The 19,129-nt window shown below is 67.7% G+C and overlaps 8 non-coding genes across 8 annotated transcripts; all 8 read right to left on the minus strand.

The window, feature by feature from the left end:
* Window positions 1-1,818: 1,818 nt before the first annotated feature.
* Window positions 1,819-1,937, minus strand: LOC117310843 (5S ribosomal RNA). The gene has a single exon (XR_004524886.1). It is a non-coding gene; the product is annotated as a 5S ribosomal RNA (ribosomal RNA).
* Window positions 1,938-4,637: 2,700 nt separating this feature from the next.
* On the minus strand, window positions 4,638-4,756 carry LOC117310844 (5S ribosomal RNA). Its single transcript, XR_004524887.1, has one exon. It is a non-coding gene; the product is annotated as a 5S ribosomal RNA (ribosomal RNA).
* A 935-nt stretch (window positions 4,757-5,691) lies between these two features.
* Window positions 5,692-5,810, minus strand: LOC117310845 (5S ribosomal RNA). Its single transcript, XR_004524888.1, has one exon. It is a non-coding gene; the product is annotated as a 5S ribosomal RNA (ribosomal RNA).
* Window positions 5,811-8,511: 2,701 nt separating this feature from the next.
* Window positions 8,512-8,630, minus strand: LOC117310846 (5S ribosomal RNA). Its single transcript, XR_004524889.1, has one exon. It is a non-coding gene; the product is annotated as a 5S ribosomal RNA (ribosomal RNA).
* A 2,696-nt stretch (window positions 8,631-11,326) lies between these two features.
* On the minus strand, window positions 11,327-11,445 carry LOC117310849 (5S ribosomal RNA). Its single transcript, XR_004524892.1, has one exon. It is a non-coding gene; the product is annotated as a 5S ribosomal RNA (ribosomal RNA).
* A 940-nt stretch (window positions 11,446-12,385) lies between these two features.
* On the minus strand, window positions 12,386-12,504 carry LOC117310851 (5S ribosomal RNA). The gene has a single exon (XR_004524894.1). It is a non-coding gene; the product is annotated as a 5S ribosomal RNA (ribosomal RNA).
* Window positions 12,505-15,214: 2,710 nt separating this feature from the next.
* On the minus strand, window positions 15,215-15,333 carry LOC117310847 (5S ribosomal RNA). The gene has a single exon (XR_004524890.1). It is a non-coding gene; the product is annotated as a 5S ribosomal RNA (ribosomal RNA).
* A 932-nt stretch (window positions 15,334-16,265) lies between these two features.
* LOC117310848 (5S ribosomal RNA) lies at window positions 16,266-16,384 on the minus strand. Its single transcript, XR_004524891.1, has one exon. It is a non-coding gene; the product is annotated as a 5S ribosomal RNA (ribosomal RNA).
* Window positions 16,385-19,129: the final 2,745 nt, after the last annotated feature.

Here is a 19,129-nt window from a genome sequence, read left to right on the forward strand (position 1 = left end):
ACGAGGTGCGGCACCCGGCGGCCGCATGGGCTGAGATCCTGCCCTTGCGGCGCCCTGTGGCCACCTCCGCCTCCCTCACGGTACTGGCCGAGGCCTCGGACCAGCGGGCCCCGGCTCCCAGCTCAGCGCTGCTCCTCCGCCCCTCTCACCTCCTGCCCGACGTCCAGGCTACCGAGCACCCTCCACCCCCGCCCACCTTCATGCCACTCAGCCGGAACCCAGGAGGCAATGCCAACTACCAGGTGTATGACAGTCTGGTGCTGAAGCGGCAACCGCAGGAGGGCCAAGCGCGGGCCAACTCGCTGCTACCTTCCACCTCGGCCTCCAGGCCCTCTCTGCACGGGAGCCAGACTGGGAAAATGAACTTACCAGCAGCAAATGGGGGCGGGGGCAGGGGCAGGGGGCGGCAGGGCATGGAGAGAGGAATAAAGAGCGCCAGAGTCCAGGAAACATTGGTGGTCTGTGGCTTGGAAGCGCCACTCCTTCTGCCAGCCTGGGTCCCTTTGCTTGGCTTCCTGCAATAAGAAGCCAGTGTCCCCTTCTTGGCCTGAGGGTCCCTTTGGTTTAGTGGCCACAGTTCTGCCAGCAGGCCCCTCCTGGTCCTATACCATGCACTAAGTACATCTGCAGCTGCAGACTCCAAACCCCTGGTCTCTGGGCACCTCCTCTGTGTCTCAGCTGTCCCTGTCCACAGAGAGCCTCATACAAGAAGTTGCTTCCAAACTGGGAGGTTCCACATCTGGGCAGGTCCCAGCTCCAGGCCCAGTGAAGGGCATGAAGAAGGCTGAGGCTCTGGACTCCAGCCAGGCCTTCAGCAGGCCTCTGAGGCCAAGGTCTTCCTAGTCTCAAGAGGGGCCAAGAGACGCAATGTGTCATTTGAACAAGTGAGTCAGCGGGCGGTGAGCGAATGAATGACCGCGCGAGGGGATGTATGCCGGCCACCGGGCCCTGTTTGACTGTCCAGGCTCAGCTTACCTGACCCTGGTTACCAGGGAATGCCACTCTGGGCCCTCCTTTTCATCCCCCTCCCTCACTGTGACCTCACCACCTGCCCCATTATGACCCAGTCTGGCTCCCAGTTAAAACTGGAGGGCAGGGGGCCCAGGCAGTCCTGGGACCAACGGCCATGGGTGAGCGAAACTACTACCGAGCCGAGCCGTTCACTGGCCCCATCCCCAGGAAATGCCAGGAGCAAGGATACTCAATTCTTCTGATCCCGGTCAGCTTCATCTTGCTCAACGTGGGGATCAACGTGGTGACTATGGTCAGGGCAGGATCTGTGCAGCGCGGTTGGGGGAGCCCTGGGGTCTTGAAGGGGCTGAGGTGGGAGGGCTGCTGGGGTGTGACCGGACAAGGGTTGGATTTCAGGGCTCACCCTGCTCCCGGCCTCCCCCCTCCCCTTCTTCCCTCAACTCTGGAGGCATCTGAAGAGATTCTTGCGGGCACTTTTCAATCGTATTTTCCACAAAGGTGAGTGGGCGCCGGCGTGGGTTCAGGGGATGTGGGCCTGTCCCCTTTCTTCTATCCCTGCCTTGATTCTCAGCCCCTCAGGAACCCAGGCCCTGACCCATCTCGCCTTTCCCCACAGACAAGCAAGCCAGCTGTGTAGGCAGCCATCGCATGTGCATGCGCTGCTCCGTGGATCCCAAGAACCTGTGCTCAAGAGTTTCTTCCCGCTTCTGCCATCGCCCAAGCTTCCTGCTCGGGCAGGCAAACCACCTTGACTACTGCCTGCAGCGGGGCCCGGCGGGGGCGGAGCCGGCGGCCCCCGCCGCCGCGGGCGAGTAAAGGAGAAGGCGGGCGGAGCGGGAGGCAAAAAGCCTACAGCACCCGGTATTCCCAGGCGGTCTCCCATCCAAGTACTAACCAGGCCCGACCCTGCTTAGCTTCCGAGATCAGACGAGATCGGGCGCGTTCAGGGTGGTATGGCCGTAGACGGGGGCGGGGGCCGCGGGCTGCCTCTTGAGGGCCAGTTTCGCTGGCGCTGGCGCCTGAACGCCAGCCTGGCGGCCGGCCCGCCCCGGCAGGGCCCCCTGGCCCGCCCAGGCAGGGGGAACGGAGGTCTCGGGTATCGGGCGGCGGCGGAGGGTTTGGCGACCACCTCCCAGCCCAGGGCGGCCGTGACCCAGCAAACCCTTCGGCGCTTGGCGCCCCGCCCAAGATCCCGCACGTCGCCCACAGGGACGTGGCCCCGGAGGACTTCAGGGCCCGGGGCCCGCGGTCCCTTGGGCATCGGCCCTGCCCGCCCACGCGGCGCTCGGCGCAGCCCGGCCGCAGCCCGGGCCGGCCCTCCTGCCCGACAGCAGCTGGCCCGAAGCCACTGGGAGCCACCATTGAGTCGCCACGGCCCCTCAGCCCCGGCAAGGCCACCCCTGCCCCACACCCCCCGCCGAGCTCAGGACCCCGCCCCTGGTGGCCGGCAGGCCCGGGGAAGCGGCCCCTGCCCTCGATCCCGCTCCCGCACCCGGCCGCGGTGACACGCCAGAGGGGCGGGGTGGTGGTGGGGCTTTTGTCGGAGGGAGCTGTGGAGGGACACTCCGGCACACAGGTGGCGGCGCCGGGACTGGGCGCCGGTGGGGGCGGCCAGGTGCAGGTCGAGGGGCTCGTGGGCCGAAAGGACGGCAACTGGGCCCGCGGCGGCAGTCTGGGTCTGGAGGGCTCTGAGCCTCCATCCGCTCTGGTTCCTCGGGGCTACCGGCCCGAAGCCTGGTAGCGCGACACCCCACCGGCCCACAGACGTAGCCTCCCCAGCTGTGCTCACAGCGAGTCCAACCGCAGCCTGCACCCCTCCACGGGACACTTGGATTACTCCCGCGATCCCCACGAGGTGCGGCACCCGGCGGCCGCATGGGCTGAGATCCTGCCCTTGCGGCGCCCTGTGGCCACCTCCGCCTCCCTCACGGTACTGGCCGAGGCCTCGGACCAGCGGGCCCCGGCTCCCAGCTCAGCGCTGCTCCTCCGCCCCTCTCACCTCCTGCCCGACGTCCAGGCTACCGAGCACCCTCCACCCCCGCCCACCTTCATGCCACTCAGCCGGAACCCAGGAGGCAATGCCAACTACCAGGTGTATGACAGTCTGGTGCTGAAGCGGCAACCGCAGGAGGGCCAAGCGCGGGCCAACTCGCTGCTACCTTCCACCTCGGCCTCCAGGCCCTCTCTGCACGGGAGCCAGACTGGGAAAATGAACTTACCAGCAGCAAATGGGGGCGGGGGCAGGGGCAGGGGGCGGCAGGGCATGGAGAGAGGAATAAAGAGCGCCAGAGTCCAGGAAACATTGGTGGTCTGTGGCTTGGAAGCGCCACTCCTTCTGCCAGCCTGGGTCCCTTTGCTTGGCTTCCTGCAATAAGAAGCCAGTGTCCCCTTCTTGGCCTGAGGGTCCCTTTGGTTTAGTGGCCACAGTTCTGCCAGCAGGCCCCTCCTGGTCCTATACCATGCACTAAGTACATCTGCAGCTGCAGACTCCAAACCCCTGGTCTCTGGGCACCTCCTCTGTGTCTCAGCTGTCCCTGTCCACAGAGAGCCTCATACAAGAAGTTGCTTCCAAACTGGGAGGTTCCACATCTGGGCAGGTCCAGCTCCAGGCCCAGTGAAGGGCATGAAGAAGGCTGAGGCTCTGGACTCCAGCCAGGCCTTCAGCAGGCCTCTGAGGCCAAGGTCTTCCTAGTCTCAAGAGGGGCCAAGAGACGCAATGTGTCATTTGAACAAGTGAGTCAGCGGGCGGTGAGCGAATGAATGACCGCGCGAGGGGATGTATGCCGGCCACCGGGCCCTGTTTGACTGTCCAGGCTCAGCTTACCTGACCCTGGTTACCAGGGAATGCCACTCTGGGCCCTCCTTTTCATCCCCCTCCCTCACTGTGACCTCACCACCTGCCCCATTATGACCCAGTCTGGCTCCCAGTTAAAACTGGAGGGCAGGGGGGCCCAGGCAGTCCTGGGACCAACGGCCATGGGTGAGCGAAACTACTACCGAGCCGAGCCGTTCACTGGCCCCATCCCCAGGAAATGCCAGGAGCAAGGATACTCAATTCTTCTGATCCCGGTCAGCTTCATCTTGCTCAACGTGGGGATCAACGTGGTGACTATGGTCAGGGCAGGATCTGTGCAGCGCGGTTGGGGGAGCCCTGGGGTCTTGAAGGGGCTGAGGTGGGAGGGCTGCTGGGGTGTGACCGGACAAGGGTTGGATTTCAGGGCTCACCCTGCTCCCGGCCTCCCCCCTCCCCTTCTTCCCTCAACTCTGGAGGCATCTGAAGAGATTCTTGCGGGCACTTTTCAATCGTATTTTCCACAAAGGTGAGTGGGCGCCGGCGTGGGTTCAGGGGATGTGGGCCTGTCCCCTTTCTTCTATCCCTGCCTTGATTCTCAGCCCCTCAGGAACCCAGGCCCTGACCCATCTCGCCTTTCCCCACAGACAAGCAAGCCAGCTGTGTAGGCAGCCATCGCATGTGCATGCGCTGCTCCGTGGATCCCAAGAACCTGTGCTCAAGAGTTTCTTCCCGCTTCTGCCATCGCCCAAGCTTCCTGCTCGGGCAGGCAAACCACCTTGACTACTGCCTGCAGCGGGGCCCGGCGGGGGCGGAGCCGGCGGCCCCCGCCGCGGGCGAGTAAAGGAGAAGGCGGGCGGAGCGGGAGGCAAAAAGCCTACAGCACCCGGTATTCCCAGGCGGTCTCCCATCCAAGTACTAACCAGGCCCGACCCTGCTTAGCTTCCGAGATCAGACGAGATCGGGCGCGTTCAGGGTGGTATGGCCGTAGACGGGGGCGGGGGCCGCGGGCTGCCTCTTGAGGGCCAGTTTCGCTGGCGCTGGCGCCTGAACGCCAGCCTGGCGGCCGGCCCGCCCCGGCAGGGCCCCCTGGCCCGCCCAGGCAGGGGGAACGGAGGTCTCGGGTATCGGGCGGCGGCGGAGGGTTTGGCGACCACCTCCCAGCCCAGGGCGGCCGTGACCCAGCAAACCCTTCGGCGCTTGGCGCCCCGCCCAAGATCCCGCACGTCGCTCCACAGGGACGTGGCCCCGGAGGCTTCAGGGCCCGGGGCCCGCGGTCCCTTGGGCATCGGCCCTGCCCGCCCACGCGGCGCTCGGCGCAGCCCGGGCCGCAGCCCGGGCCGGCCCTCCTGCCCGACAGCAGCTGGCCCGAAGCCACTGGGAGTCACCATTGAGTCGCCACGGCCCCTCAGCCCCGGCAAGGCCACCCTTGCCCCCACACCCCCCGCCGAGCTCAGGACCCCGCCCCTGGTGGCCGGCAGGCCCGGGGAAGCGGCCCCTGCCCTCGATCCCGCTCCCGCACCCGGCCGCGGTGACACGCCAGAGGGGCGGGGTGGGGGGGGGGCTTTTGTCGGAGGGAGCTGTGGAGGGACACTCCGGCACACAGGTGGCAGCGCCGGGGCTGGGCGCCGGTGGGGGCGGCCAGGTGCAGGTCGAGGGGCTCGCGGGCCGAAAGGACGGCAGCTGGGCCCGCGGCGGAGTCTGGGTCCGGGCCGGCCACCCCGGGAGCGTCTGGGGTGCGGCTGCCTTCCAGGGCCGCCTTCTGGCCGCCTGGCCGGCCGGGCCGGCGGGGAGCGCCCCCGCCGGCGCGCGCCGTGGTGGGAGGGGCCTGAGGAGGTGGGGCCTGCAGCGGGGCCCGGCGGGGGCGGAGCCGGCGGCCCCCCGCCGCGGGCGAGTAAAGGAGAAGGCGGGCGGAGCGGGAGGCAAAAAGCCTACAGCACCCGGTATTCCCAGGCGGTCTCCCATCCAAGTACTAACCAGGCCCGACCCTGCTTAGCTTCCGAGATCAGACGAGATCGGGCGCGTTCAGGGTGGTATGGCCGTAGACGGGGGCGGGGGCCGCGGGCTGCCTCTTGAGGGCCAGTTTCGCTGGCGCTGGCGCCTGAACGCCAGCCTGGCGGCCGGCCCGCCCCGGCAGGGCCCCCTGGCCCGCCCAGGCAGGGGGAACGGAGGTCTCGGGTATCGGGCGGCGGCGGAGGGTTTGGCGACCACCTCCCAGCCCAGGGCGGCCGTGACCCAGCAAACCCTTCGGCGCTTGGCGCCCCGCCCAAGATCCCGCACGTCGCCCACAGGGACGTGGCCCCGGAGGCTTCAGGGCCCGGGGCCCGCGGTCCCTTGGGCATCGGCCCTGCCCGCCCACGCGGCGCTCGGCGCAGCCCGGCCGCAGCCCGGGCCGGCCCTCCTGCCCGACAGCAGCTGGCCCGAAGCCACTGGGAGCCACCATTGAGTCGCCACGGCCCCTCAGCCCCGGCAAGGCCACCCCTGCCCCACACCCCCCGCCGAGCTCAGGACCCCGCCCCTGGTGGCCGGCAGGCCCGGGGAAGCGGCCCCTGCCCTCGATCCCGCTCCCGCACCCGGCCGCGGTGACACGCCAGAGGGGCGGGGTGGTGGTGGGGCTTTTGTCGGAGGGAGCTGTGGAGGGACACTCCGGCACACAGGTGGCGGCGCCGGGACTGGGCGCCGGTGGGGGCGGCCAGGTGCAGGTCGAGGGGCTCGTGGGCCGAAAGGACGGCAACTGGGCCCGCGGCGGAGTCTGGGTCTGGAGGGCTCTGAGCCTCCATCCGCTCTGGTTCCTCGGGGCTACCGGCCCGAAGCCTGGTAGCGCGACACCCCACCGGCCCACAGACGTAGCCTCCCCAGCTGTGCTCACAGCGAGTCCAACCGCAGCCTGCACCCCTCCACGGGACACTTGGATTACTCCCGCGATCCCCACGAGGTGCGGCACCCGGCGGCCGCATGGGCTGAGATCCTGCCCTTGCGGCGCCCTGTGGCCACCTCCGCCTCCCTCACGGTACTGGCCGAGGCCTCGGACCAGCGGGCCCCGGCTCCCAGCTCAGCGCTGCTCCTCCGCCCCTCTCACCTCCTGCCCGACGTCCAGGCTACCGAGCACCCTCCACCCCCGCCCACCTTCATGCCACTCAGCCGGAACCCAGGAGGCAATGCCAACTACCAGGTGTATGACAGTCTGGTGCTGAAGCGGCAACCGCAGGAGGGCCAAGCGCGGGCCAACTCGCTGCTACCTTCCACCTCGGCCTCCAGGCCCTCTCTGCACGGGAGCCAGACTGGGAAAATGAACTTACCAGCAGCAAATGGGGGCGGGGGCAGGGGCAGGGGGCGGCAGGGCATGGAGAGAGGAATAAAGAGCGCCAGAGTCCAGGAAACATTGGTGGTCTGTGGCTTGGAAGCGCCACTCCTTCTGCCAGCCTGGGTCCCTTTGCTTGGCTTCCTGCAATAAGAAGCCAGTGTCCCCTTCTTGGCCTGAGGGTCCCTTTGGTTTAGTGGCCACAGTTCTGCCAGCAGGCCCCTCCTGGTCCTATACCATGCACTAAGTACATCTGCAGCTGCAGACTCCAAACCCCTGGTCTCTGGGCACCTCCTCTGTGTCTCAGCTGTCCCTGTCCACAGAGAGCCTCATACAAGAAGTTGCTTCCAAACTGGGAGGTTCCACATCTGGGCAGGTCCAGCTCCAGGCCCAGTGAAGGGCATGAAGAAGGCTGAGGCTCTGGACTCCAGCCAGGCCTTCAGCAGGCCTCTGAGGCCAAGGTCTTCCTAGTCTCAAGAGGGGCCAAGAGACGCAATGTGTCATTTGAACAAGTGAGTCAGCGGGCGGTGAGCGAATGAATGACCGCGCGAGGGGATGTATGCCGGCCACCGGGCCCTGTTTGACTGTCCAGGCTCAGCTTACCTGACCCTGGTTACCAGGGAATGCCACTCTGGGCCCTCCTTTTCATCCCCCTCCCTCACTGTGACCTCACCACCTGCCCCATTATGACCCAGTCTGGCTCCCAGTTAAAACTGGAGGGCAGGGGGCCCAGGCAGTCCTGGGACCAACGGCCATGGGTGAGCGAAACTACTACCGAGCCGAGCCGTTCACTGGCCCCATCCCCAGGAAATGCCAGGAGCAAGGATACTCAATTCTTCTGATCCCGGTCAGCTTCATCTTGCTCAACGTGGGGATCAACGTGGTGACTATGGTCAGGGCAGGATCTGTGCAGCGCGGTTGGGGGAGCCCTGGGGTCTTGAAGGGGCTGAGGTGGGAGGGCTGCTGGGGTGTGACCGGACAAGGGTTGGATTTCAGGGCTCACCCTGCTCCCGGCCTCCCCCCTCCCCTTCTTCCCTCAACTCTGGAGGCATCTGAAGAGATTCTTGCGGGCACTTTTCAATCGTATTTTCCACAAAGGTGAGTGGGCGCCGGCGTGGGTTCAGGGGATGTGGGCCTGTCCCCTTTCTTCTATCCCTGCCTTGATTCTCAGCCCCTCAGGAACCCAGGCCCTGACCCATCTCGCCTTTCCCCACAGACAAGCAAGCCAGCTGTGTAGGCAGCCATCGCATGTGCATGCGCTGCTCCGTGGATCCCAAGAACCTGTGCTCAAGAGTTTCTTCCCGCTTCTGCCATCGCCCAAGCTTCCTGCTCGGGCAGGCAAACCACCTTGACTACTGCCTGCAGCGGGGCCCGGCGGGGGCGGAGCCGGCGGCCCCCGCCGCCGCGGGCGAGTAAAGGAGAAGGCGGGCGGAGCGGGAGGGCAAAAAGCCTACAGCACCCGGTATTCCCAGGCGGTCTCCCATCCAAGTACTAACCAGGCCCGACCCTGCTTAGCTTCCGAGATCAGACGAGATCGGGCGCGTTCAGGGTGGTATGGCCGTAGACGGGGGCGGGGGCCGCGGGCTGCCTCTTGAGGGCCAGTTTCGCTGGCGCTGGCGCCTGAACGCCAGCCTGGCGGCCGGCCCGCCCCGGCAGGGCCCCCTGGCCCGCCCAGGCAGGGGGAACGGAGGTCTCGGGTATCGGGCGGCGGCGGAGGGTTTGGCGACCACCTCCCAGCCCAGGGCGGCCGTGACCCAGCAAACCCTTCGGCGCTTGGCGCCCCGCCCAAGATCCCGCACGTCGCCCACAGGGACGTGGCCCCGGAGACTTCAGGGCCCGGGGCCCGCGGTCCCTTGGGCATCGGCCCTGCCCGCCCACGCGGCGCTCGGCGCAGCCCGGCCGCAGCCCGGGCCGGCCCTCCTGCCCGACAGCAGCTGGCCCGAAGCCACTGGGAGCCACCATTGAGTCGCCACGGCCCCTCAGCCCCGGCAAGGCCACCCCTGCCCCACACCCCCCGCCGAGCTCAGGACCCCGCCCCTGGTGGCCGGCAGGCCCGGGGAAGCGGCCCCTGCCCTCGATCCCGCTCCCGCACCCGGCCGCGGTGACACGCCAGAGGGGCGGGGTGGTGGTGGGGCTTTTGTCGGAGGGAGCTGTGGAGGGACACTCCGGCACACAGGTGGCGGCGCCGGGACTGGGCGCCGGTGGGGGCGGCCAGGTGCAGGTCGAGGGGCTCGTGGGCCGAAAGGACGGCAACTGGGCCCGCGGCGCAGTCTGGGTCTGGAGGGCTCTGAGCCTCCATCCGCTCTGGTTCCTCGGGGCTACCGGCCCGAAGCCTGGTAGCGCGACACCCCACCGGCCCACAGACGTAGCCTCCCCAGCTGTGCTCACAGCGAGTCCAACCGCAGCCTGCACCCCTCCACGGGACACTTGGATTACTCCCGCGATCCCCACGAGGTGCGGCACCCGGCGGCCGCATGGGCTGAGATCCTGCCCTTGCGGCGCCCTGTGGCCACCTCCGCCTCCCTCACGGTACTGGCCGAGGCCTCGGACCAGCGGGCCCCGGCTCCCAGCTCAGCGCTGCTCCTCCGCCCCTCTCACCTCCTGCCCGACGTCCAGGCTACCGAGCACCCTCCACCCCCGCCCACCTTCATGCCACTCAGCCGGAACCCAGGAGGCAATGCCAACTACCAGGTGTATGACAGTCTGGTGCTGAAGCGGCAACCGCAGGAGGGCCAAGCGCGGGCCAACTCGCTGCTACCTTCCACCTCGGCCTCCAGGCCCTCTCTGCACGGGAGCCAGACTGGTAAAATGAACTTACCAGCAGCAAATGGGGGCGGGGGCAGGGGCAGGGGGCGGCAGGGCATGGAGAGAGGAATAAAGAGCGCCAGAGTCCAGGAAACATTGGTGGTCTGTGGCTTGGAAGCGCCACTCCTTCTGCCAGCCTGGGTCCCTTTGCTTGGCTTCCTGCAATAAGAAGCCAGTGTCCCCTTCTTGGCCTGAGGGTCCCTTTGGTTTAGTGGCCACAGTTCTGCCAGCAGGCCCCTCCTGGTCCTATACCATGCACTAAGTACATCTGCAGCTGCAGACTCCAAACCCCTGGTCTCTGGGCACCTCCTCTGTGTCTCAGCTGTCCCTGTCCACAGAGAGCCTCATACAAGAAGTTGCTTCCAAACTGGGAGGTTCCACATCTGGGCAGGTCCAGCTCCAGGCCCAGTGAAGGGCATGAAGAAGGCTGAGGCTCTGGACTCCAGCCAGGCCTTCAGCAGGCCTCTGAGGCCAAGGTCTTCCTAGTCTCAAGAGGGGCCAAGAGACGCAATGTGTCATTTGAACAAGTGAGTCAGCGGGCGGTGAGCGAATGAATGACCGCGCGAGGGGATGTATGCCGGCCACCGGGCCCTGTTTGACTGTCCAGGCTCAGCTTACCTGACCCTGGTTACCAGGGAATGCCACTCTGGGCCCTCCTTTTCATCCCCCTCCCTCACTGTGACCTCACCACCTGCCCCATTATGACCCAGTCTGGCTCCCAGTTAAAACTGGAGGGCAGGGGCCCAGGCAGTCCTGGGACCAACCGGCCATGGGTGAGCGAAACTACTACCGAGCCGAGCCGTTCACTGGCCCATCCCCAGGAAATGCCAGGAGCAAGGATACTCAATTCTTCTGATCCCGGTCAGCTTCATCTTGCTCAACGTGGGGATCAACGTGGTGACTATGGTCAGGGCAGGATCTGTGCAGCGCGGTTGGGGGAGCCCTGGGGTCTTGAAGGGGCTGAGGTGGGAGGGCTGCTGGGGTGTGACCGGACAAGGGTTGGATTTCAGGGCTCACCCTGCTCCCGGCCTCCCCCCTCCCCTTCTTCCCTCAACTCTGGAGGCATCTGAAGAGATTCTTGCGGGCACTTTTCAATCGTATTTTCCACAAAGGTGAGTGGGCGCCGGCGTGGGTTCAGGGGATGTGGGCCTGTCCCCCTTTCTTCTATCCCTGCCTTGATTCTCAGCCCCTCAGGAACCCAGGCCCTGACCCATCTCGCCTTTCCCCACAGACAAGCAAGCCAGCTGTGTAGGCAGCCATCGCATGTGCATGCGCTGCTCCGTGGATCCCAAGAACCTGTGCTCAAGAGTTTCTTCCCGCTTCTGCCATCGCCCAAGCTTCCTGCTCGGGCAGGCAAACCACCTTGACTACTGCCTGCAGCGGGGCCGGCGGGGGCGGAGCCGGCGGCCCCCGCCGCGGGCGAGTAAAGGAGAAGGCGGGCGGAGCGGGAGGCAAAAAGCCTACAGCACCCGGTATTCCCAGGCGGTCTCCCATCCAAGTACTAACCAGGCCCGACCCTGCTTAGCTTCCGAGATCAGACGAGATCGGGCGCGTTCAGGGTGGTATGGCCGTAGGACGGGGGCGGGGGCCGCGGGCTGCCTCTTGAGGGGCCAGTTTCGCTGGCGCTGGCGCCCTGAACGCCAGCCTGGCGGCCGGCCCGCCCCGGCAGGGCCCCCTGGCCCGCCCAGGCAGGGGGAACGGAGGTCTCGGGTACGGGCGGCGGCGGAGGGTTTGGCGGACCACCTCCCAGCCCAGGGCGGCCGTGACCCAGCAACCCTTCGGCGCTTGGCGCCCCGCCCAAGATCCCGCACGTCGCTCACAGGGACGTGGCCCCGGAGGCTTCAGGGCCCGGGGGCCCGCGGTCCCTTCGGGCATCGGCCCTGCCCGCCCACGCGGCGCCTCGGCGCCGCCCGGGCCGCAGCCCGGGCCGGCCCCTCCTGCCCGACAGCAGCTTGCCCGAAGCCACTGGGATGTCACCATTGAGTCGCCACGGCCCCCTCAGCCCCGGCAAGGCCACCCTTGCCCCCACAACCCCCGCCGAGTTCAGGACCCCGCCCCTGGTGGCCGGCAGGCCCGGGGAAGCGGCCCCTGCCCTCGAATCCCGCTCCCGCACCCGGCCGCCGGTGACACGCCAGAGGGGCGGGGTGGGGGGGGCTTTTTTGTCGGAGGGAGCTTGGAGGGACACTCCGGCACACAGGTGGCAGCGCCGGGGCTGGGCGCCGGTGGGGGCGGCCAGGTGCAGGTCGAGGGGCTCGCGGGCCGAAAGGACGGCAGCTGGGCCCGCGGCGGAGTCTGGGTCCGGGCCGGCCACCCCGGGAGCGTCTGGGGTGCGGCTGCCTTCCAGGGCCGCCTTCTGGCCGCCTGGCCGGCCGGGCCGGCGGGGAGCGCCCCCGCCGGCGCGCGCCGTGGTGGGAGGGGCCTGAGGAGGTGGGCCTGCAGCGGGCCCGGCGGGGGCGGAGCCGGCGGCCCCCGCCGCGGGCGAGTAAAGGAGAAGGCGGGAGGAGCGGGAGGCAAAAAGCCTACAGCAGCCGGTATTCCCAGGCGGTCTCCCATCCAAGTATAACCAGGCCCGACCCTGCTTAGCTTCCGAGATCAGGACGAGATCGGGCGCGTTCAGGGTGGTATGGCCGTAGACGGGGGCGGGGGCCGCGGGCTGCCTCTTGAGGGCCAGTTTCGCTGGCGCTGGCGCCTGAACGCCAGCCTGGCGGCCGGCCCGCCCCGGGCAGGGCCCCCTGGCCCGCCCAGGCAGGGGGAACGGAGGTCTCGGGTATCGGGCGGCGGCGGAGGGTTTGGGCGACCACCTCCCAGCCCAGGGCGGCCGTGACCCAGCAAACCCTTCGGCGCTTGGCGCCCCGCCCAAAGATCCCGCACGTCCGCCCACAGGGACGGGCCCCGGAGACTTCAGGGCCCGGGGCCCGCGGTCCCTTGGGCATCGGCCCTGCCCGCCCACGCGGCGCTCGGCGCAGCCCGGCCGAACCCTGGGCCGGCCCTCCTGCCCGACAGCAGCTGGCCCGAAGCCACTGGGAGCCACCATTGAGTCGCCACGGCCCCTCAGCCCCGGCAAGGCCACCCCTGCCCCACACCCCCCCGCCGAGCTCAGGACCCCGCCCTGGTGGCCGGCAGGCCCGGGGAAGCGGCCCCCCCTGCCCTCGATCCCGCTCCCGCACCCGGCCGCGGTGACACGCCAGAGGGGCGGGGTGGTGGTGGGGCTTTAGTCGGAGGGAGCTGTGGAGGGACACTCCGGCACACAGGTGGCGGCGCCGGGACTGGGCGCCGGTGGGGGCGGCCAGGTGCAGGTCGAGGGGCTCGTGGGCCGAAAGGACGGCAACTGGGCCCGCGGCGGAGTCTGGGTCTGGAGGGCTCTGAGCCTCCATCCGCTCTGGTTCCTCGGGGCTACCGGCCCGAAGCCTGGTAGCGCGACACCCCACCGGCCCACAGACGTAGCCTCCCCAGCTGTGCTCACAGCGAGTCCAACCGCAGCCTGCACCCCTCCACGGGACACTTGGATTACTCCCGCGATCCCCACGAGGTGCGGCACCCGGCATTGGCCGCATGGGCTGAGATCCTGCCCTTGCGGCGCCCTGTGGCCCACCTCCGCCTCCCTCACGGTACTGGCCGAGGCCTCGGACCAGCGGGCCCGGCTCCCAGCTCAGCGCTGCTCCTCCGCCCCTCTCACCTCCTGCCCGACGTCCAGGCTACCGAGCACCCTCCAACCCCCCGCCCACCTTCATGCCACTCAGCCGGAACCCAGGAGGCAATGCCAACTACCAGGTGTATGACAGTCTGGTGCTGAAGCGGCAAACCGCAGGAGGGCCAAGCGCGGGCCAACTCGCTGCTACCTTCCACCCTCGGCCTCCAGCCCTCTCTGCACGGGAGCCAGACTGGGAAAATGAACTTACCAGCAGCAAATGGGGGCGGGGGCAGGGGCAGGGGGCGGCAGGGCATGGAGAGAGGAATAAAGAGCGCCAGAGTCCAGGAAACATTGGTGGTCTGTGGCTTTGGAAGCGCCACTCCTTCTGCCAGCCTGGGTCCCTTTGCTTGGCTTCCTGCAATAAGAAGCCAGTGTCCCCTTCTTGGCCTGAGGGGTCCCTTTGGTTTAGTGGCCACAGTTCTGCCAGCAGGCCCCTCCTGGTCCTATACCATGCACTAAGTACATCTGCAGCTGCAGACTCCAAACCCCTGGTCTCTGGGCACCTCCTCTGTGTCTCAGCTGTCCCTGTCCACAGAGAGCCTCATACAAGAAGTTGCTTCCAAACTGGGAGGTTCCACATCTGGGCAGGTCCAGCTCCAGGCCCAGTGAAGGGCATGAAGAAGGCTGAGGCTCTGGACTCCAGCCAGGCCTTCAGCAGGCCTCTGAGGCCAAGGTCTTCCTAGTCTCAAGAGGGGCCAAGAGACGCAATGTGTCATTTGAACAAGTGAGTCAGCGGGCGGTGAGCGAATGAATGACCGCGCGAGGGGATGTATGCCGGCCACCGGGCCCTGTTTGACTGTCCAGGCTCAGCTTACCTGACCCTGGTTACCAGGGAATGCCACTCTGGGCCCTCCTTTTCATCCCCCTCCCTCACTGTGACCTCACCACCTGCCCCATTATGACCCAGTCTGGCTCCCAGTTAAAACTGGAGGGCAGGGGGCCCAGGCAGTCCTGGGACCAACGGCCATGGGTGAGCGAAACTACTACCGAGCCGAGCCGTTCACTGGCCCCATCCCCAGGAAATGCCAGGAGCAAGGATACTCAATTCTTCTGATCCCGGTCAGCTTCATCTTGCTCAACGTGGGGATCAACGTGGTGACTATGGTCAGGGCAGGATCTGTGCAGCGCGGTTGGGGGAGCCCTGGGGTCTTGAAGGGGCTGAGGTGGGAGGGCTGCTGGGGTGTGACCGGACAAGGGTTGGATTTCAGGGCTCACCCTGCTCCCGGCCTCCCCCCTCCCCTTCTTCCCTCAACTCTGGAGGCATCTGAAGAGATTCTTGCGGGCACTTTTCAATCGTATTTTCCACAAAGGTGAGTGGGCGCCGGCGTGGGTTCAGGGGATGTGGGCCTGTCCCCTTTCTTCTATCCCTGCCTTGATTCTCAGCCCCTCAGGAACCCAGGCCCTGACCCATCTCGCCTTTCCCACAGACAAGCAAGCCAGCTGTGTAGGCAGCCATCGCATGTGCATGCGCTGCTCCGTGGATCCCAAGAACCTGTGCTCAAGAGTTTCTTCCCGCTTCTGCCATCGCCCAAGCTTCCTGCTCGGGCAGGCAAACCACCTTGACTACTGCCTGCAGCGGGGCCCGGCGGGGGCGGAGCCGGCGGCCCCCGCCGCGGGCGAGTAAAGGAGAAGGCGGGCGGAGCGGGAGGCAAAAAGCCTACAGCACCCGGTATTCCCAGGCGGTCTCCCATCCAAGTACTAACCAGGCCCGACCCTGCTTAGCTTCCGAGATCAGACGAGATCGGGCGCGTTCAGGGTGGTATGGCCGTAGACGGGGGCGGGGGCCGCGGGCTGCCTCTTGAGGGCCAGTTTCGCTGGCGCTGGCGCCTGAACGCCAGCCTGGCGGCCGGCCCGCCCCGGCAGGGCCCCCTGGCCCGCCCAGGCAGGGGGAACGGAGGTCTCGGGTATCGGGCGGCGGCGGAGGGTTTGGCGACCACCTCCCAGCCCAGGGCGGCCGTGACCCAGCAAACCCTTCGGCGCTTGGCGCCCCGCCCAAGATCCCGCACGTCGCTCACAGGGACGTGGCCCCGGAGGCTTCAGGGCCCGGGGCCCGCGGTCCCTTGGGCATCGGCCCTGCCCGCCCACGCGGCGCTCGGCGCAGCCCGGGCCGCAGCCCGGGCCGGCCCTCCTGCCCGACAGCAGCTGGCCCGAAGCCACTGGGAGTCACCATTGAGTCGCCACGGCCCCTCAGCCCCGGCAAGGCCACCCTTGCCCCCACACCCCCCGCCGAGTTCAGGACCCCGCCCCTGGTGGCCGGCAGGCCCGGGGAAGCGGCCCCTGCCCTCGATCCCGCTCCCGCACCCGGCCGCGGTGACACGCCAGAGGGGCGGGGTGGGGGGGGGCTTTTGTCGGAGGGAGCTGTGGAGGGACACTCCGGCACACAGGTGGCAGCGCCGGGGCTGGGCGCCGGTGGGGGCGGCCAGGTGCAGGTCGAGGGGCTCGCGGGCCGAAAGGACGGCAGCTGGGCCCGCGGCGGAGTCTGGGTCCGGGCCGGCCACCCCGGGAGCGTCTGGGGTGCGGCTGCCTTCCAGGGCCGCCTTCTGGCCGCCTGGCCGGCCGGGCCGGCGGGGAGCGCCCCCGCCGGCGCGCGCCGTGGTGGGAGGGGCCTGAGGAGGTGGGCCTGCAGCGGGGGCCCGGCGGGGGCGGAGCCGGCGGCCCCCGCCGCGGGCGAGTAAAGGAGAAGGCGGGAGGAGCGGGAGGCAAAAAGCCTACAGCACCCGGTATTCCCAGGCGGTCTCCCATCCAAGTACTAACCAGGCCCGACCCTGCTTAGCTTCCGAGATCAGACGAGATCGGGCGCGTTCAGGGTGGTATGGCCGTAGACGGGGGCGGGGGCCGCGGGCTGCTCTTGAGGGCCAGTTTCGCTGGCGCTGGCGCCTGAACGCCAGCCTGGCGGCCGGCCCGCCCCGGCAGGGCCCCCTGCCCGCCCAGGCAGGGGGAACGGAGGTCTCGGGTATCGGGCGGCGGCGGAGGGTTTGGCGACCACCTCCCAGCCCAGGCGGCCGTGACCCAGCAACCCTTCGGCGCTTGGCCGCCCCGCCCAGATCCCGCACGTCGCCCACAGGGACGTGGCCCCGGAGGCTTCAGGGCCCGGGCCCGCGGTCCCTTGGGCATCGGCCCTGCCCGCCCACGCGGCGCTCGGCGCAGCCCGGCCGCAGCCCGGGCCGGCCCTCCTGCCCGACAGCAGCTGGCCCGAAGCCACTGGGAGCCACCATTGAGTCGCCACGGCCCCTCAGCCCCGGCAAGGCCACCCCTGCCCCACACCCCCCGCCGAGCTCAGGACCCCGCCCCTGGTGGCCGGCAGGCCCGGGGAAGCGGCCCCTGCCCTCGATCCCGCTCCCGCACCGGCCGCGGTGACACGCCAGAGGGGCGGGGTGGTGGTGGGGCTTTTGTCGGAGGGAGCTGTGGAGGGACACTCCGGCACACAGGTGGCGGCGCCGGGACTGGGCGCCGGTGGGGGCGGCCAGGTGCAGGTCGAGGGGGCTCGTGGGCCGAAAGGACGGCAACTGGGCCCGCGGCGGAGTCTGGGTCTGGAGGGCTCTGAGCCTCCATCCGCTCTGGTTCCTCGGGGCTACCGGCCCGAAGCCTGGTAGCGCGACACCCCACCGGCCCACAGACCGTAGCCTCCCCAGCTGTGCTCACAGCGAGTCCAACCGCAGCCTGCACCCCTCCACGGGACACTTGGATTACTCCCGCGATCCCCACGAGGTGCGGCACCCGGCGGCCGCATGGGCTGAGATCCTGCCCTTGCGGCGCCCTGTGGCCACCTCCGCCTCCCTCACGGTACTGGCCGAGGCCTCGGACCAGCGGGCCCCGGCTCCCAGCTCAGCGCTGCTCCTCCGCCCCTCTCACCTCCTGCCCGACGTCCAGGCTACCGAGCACCCTCCACCCCCGCCCACCTTCATGCCACTCAGCCGGAACCCAGGAGGCAATGCAAACTACCAGGTGTATGACAGTCTGGTGCTGAAGCGGCAACCGCAGGAGGGCCAAGCGCGGGCCAACTCGCTGCTACCTTCCACCTCGGCCTCCAGGCCCTCTCTGCACGGGAGCCAGACTGGGAAAATGAACTTACCAGCAGCAAATGGGGGCGGGGCAGGGGCAGGGGGCGGCAGGCATGGGAAGAGGAATAAAGAGCGCCAGAGTCCAGGAAACATTGGTGGTCTGTGGCTTGGAAGCGCCACTCCTTCTGCCAGCCTGGGTCCCTTTGCTTGGCTTCCTGCAATAAGAAGCCAGTGTCCCCTTCTTGGCCTGAGGGTCCCTTTGGTTTAGTGGCCACAGTTCTGCCAGCAGGCCCCTCCTGGTCCTATACCATGCACTAAGTACATCTGCAGCTGCAGACTCCAAACCCCTGGTCTCTGGGCACCTCCTCTGTGTCTCAGCTGTCCCTGTCCACAGAGAGCCTCATACAAGAAGTTGCTTCCAAACTGGGAGGTTCCACATCTGGGCAGGTCCAGCTCCAGGCCCAGTGAAGGGCATGAAGAAGGCTGAGGCTCTGGACTCCAGCCAGGCCTTCAGCAGGCCTCTGAGGCCAAGGTCTTCCTAGTCTCAAGAGGGGCCAAGAGACGCAATGTGTCATTTGAACAAGTGAGTCAGCGGGCGGTGAGCGAATGAATGACCGCGCGAGGGGATGTATGCCGGCCACCGGGCCCTGTTTGACTGTCCAGGCTCAGCTTACCTGACCCTGGTTACCAGGGAATGCCACTCTGGGCCCTCCTTTTCATCCCCCTCCCTCACTGTGACTTCACCACCTGCCCATTATGACCCAGTCTGGCTCCCAGTTAAAACTGGAGGGCAGGGGGCCCAGGCAGTCCTGGGACCAACGGCCATGGGTGAGCGAAATACTACCGAGCCGAGCCGTTCACTGGCCCCATCCCCAGGAAATGCCAGGAGCAAGGATACTCAATTCTTCTGATCCGGTCAGCTTCATCTTGCTCAACGTGGGGATCAACGTGGTGACTATGGCAGGGCAGGATCTGTGCAGCGCGTTGGGGGAGCCCTGGGGTCTTGAAGGGGCTGAGGTGGGAGGGCTGCTGGGGTGTGACCGGACAAGGGTTGGATTTCAGGGCTCACCCTGCTCCCGGCCTCCCCCCTCCCCTTCTTCCCTCACTCTGGAGGCATCTGAAGAGATTCTTGCGGGCATTTTCAATCGTATTTTCCACAAAGGTGAGTGGGCGCCGGCGTGGGTTCAGGGGATGTGGGCCTGTCCCCTTTCCTTCTATCCCTGCCTTGATTCTCAGCCCTCAGGAACCCAGGCCCTGACCCATCTCGCCTTTCCCCACAGACAAGCAAGCCAGCTGTGTAGGCAGCCATCGCATGTGCATGCGCTGCTCCGTGGATCCCAAGAACCTGTGCTCAGAGTTTCTTCCCGCTCTGCCATCGCCCAAGCTTCCTGCTCGGCAGGCAAAACCACCTTGACTACTGCCTGCAGCGGGGCCGGCGGGGGCGGAGCCGGCGGCCCCCGCCGCGGGCGAGTAAAGGAGAAGGCGGGCGGAGCGGGAGGCAAAAAGCCTACAGCACCGCGGTATTCCCAGGCGGTCTCCCATCCAAGTACTACCAGGCCCGACCCTGC

This window comes from Tursiops truncatus, unplaced genomic scaffold (genome assembly GCF_011762595.2).
Source record: "Tursiops truncatus isolate mTurTru1 unplaced genomic scaffold, mTurTru1.mat.Y mat_scaffold_448_arrow_ctg1, whole genome shotgun sequence".
Classification (NCBI taxonomy): domain Eukaryota; kingdom Metazoa; phylum Chordata; class Mammalia; order Artiodactyla; family Delphinidae; genus Tursiops; species Tursiops truncatus.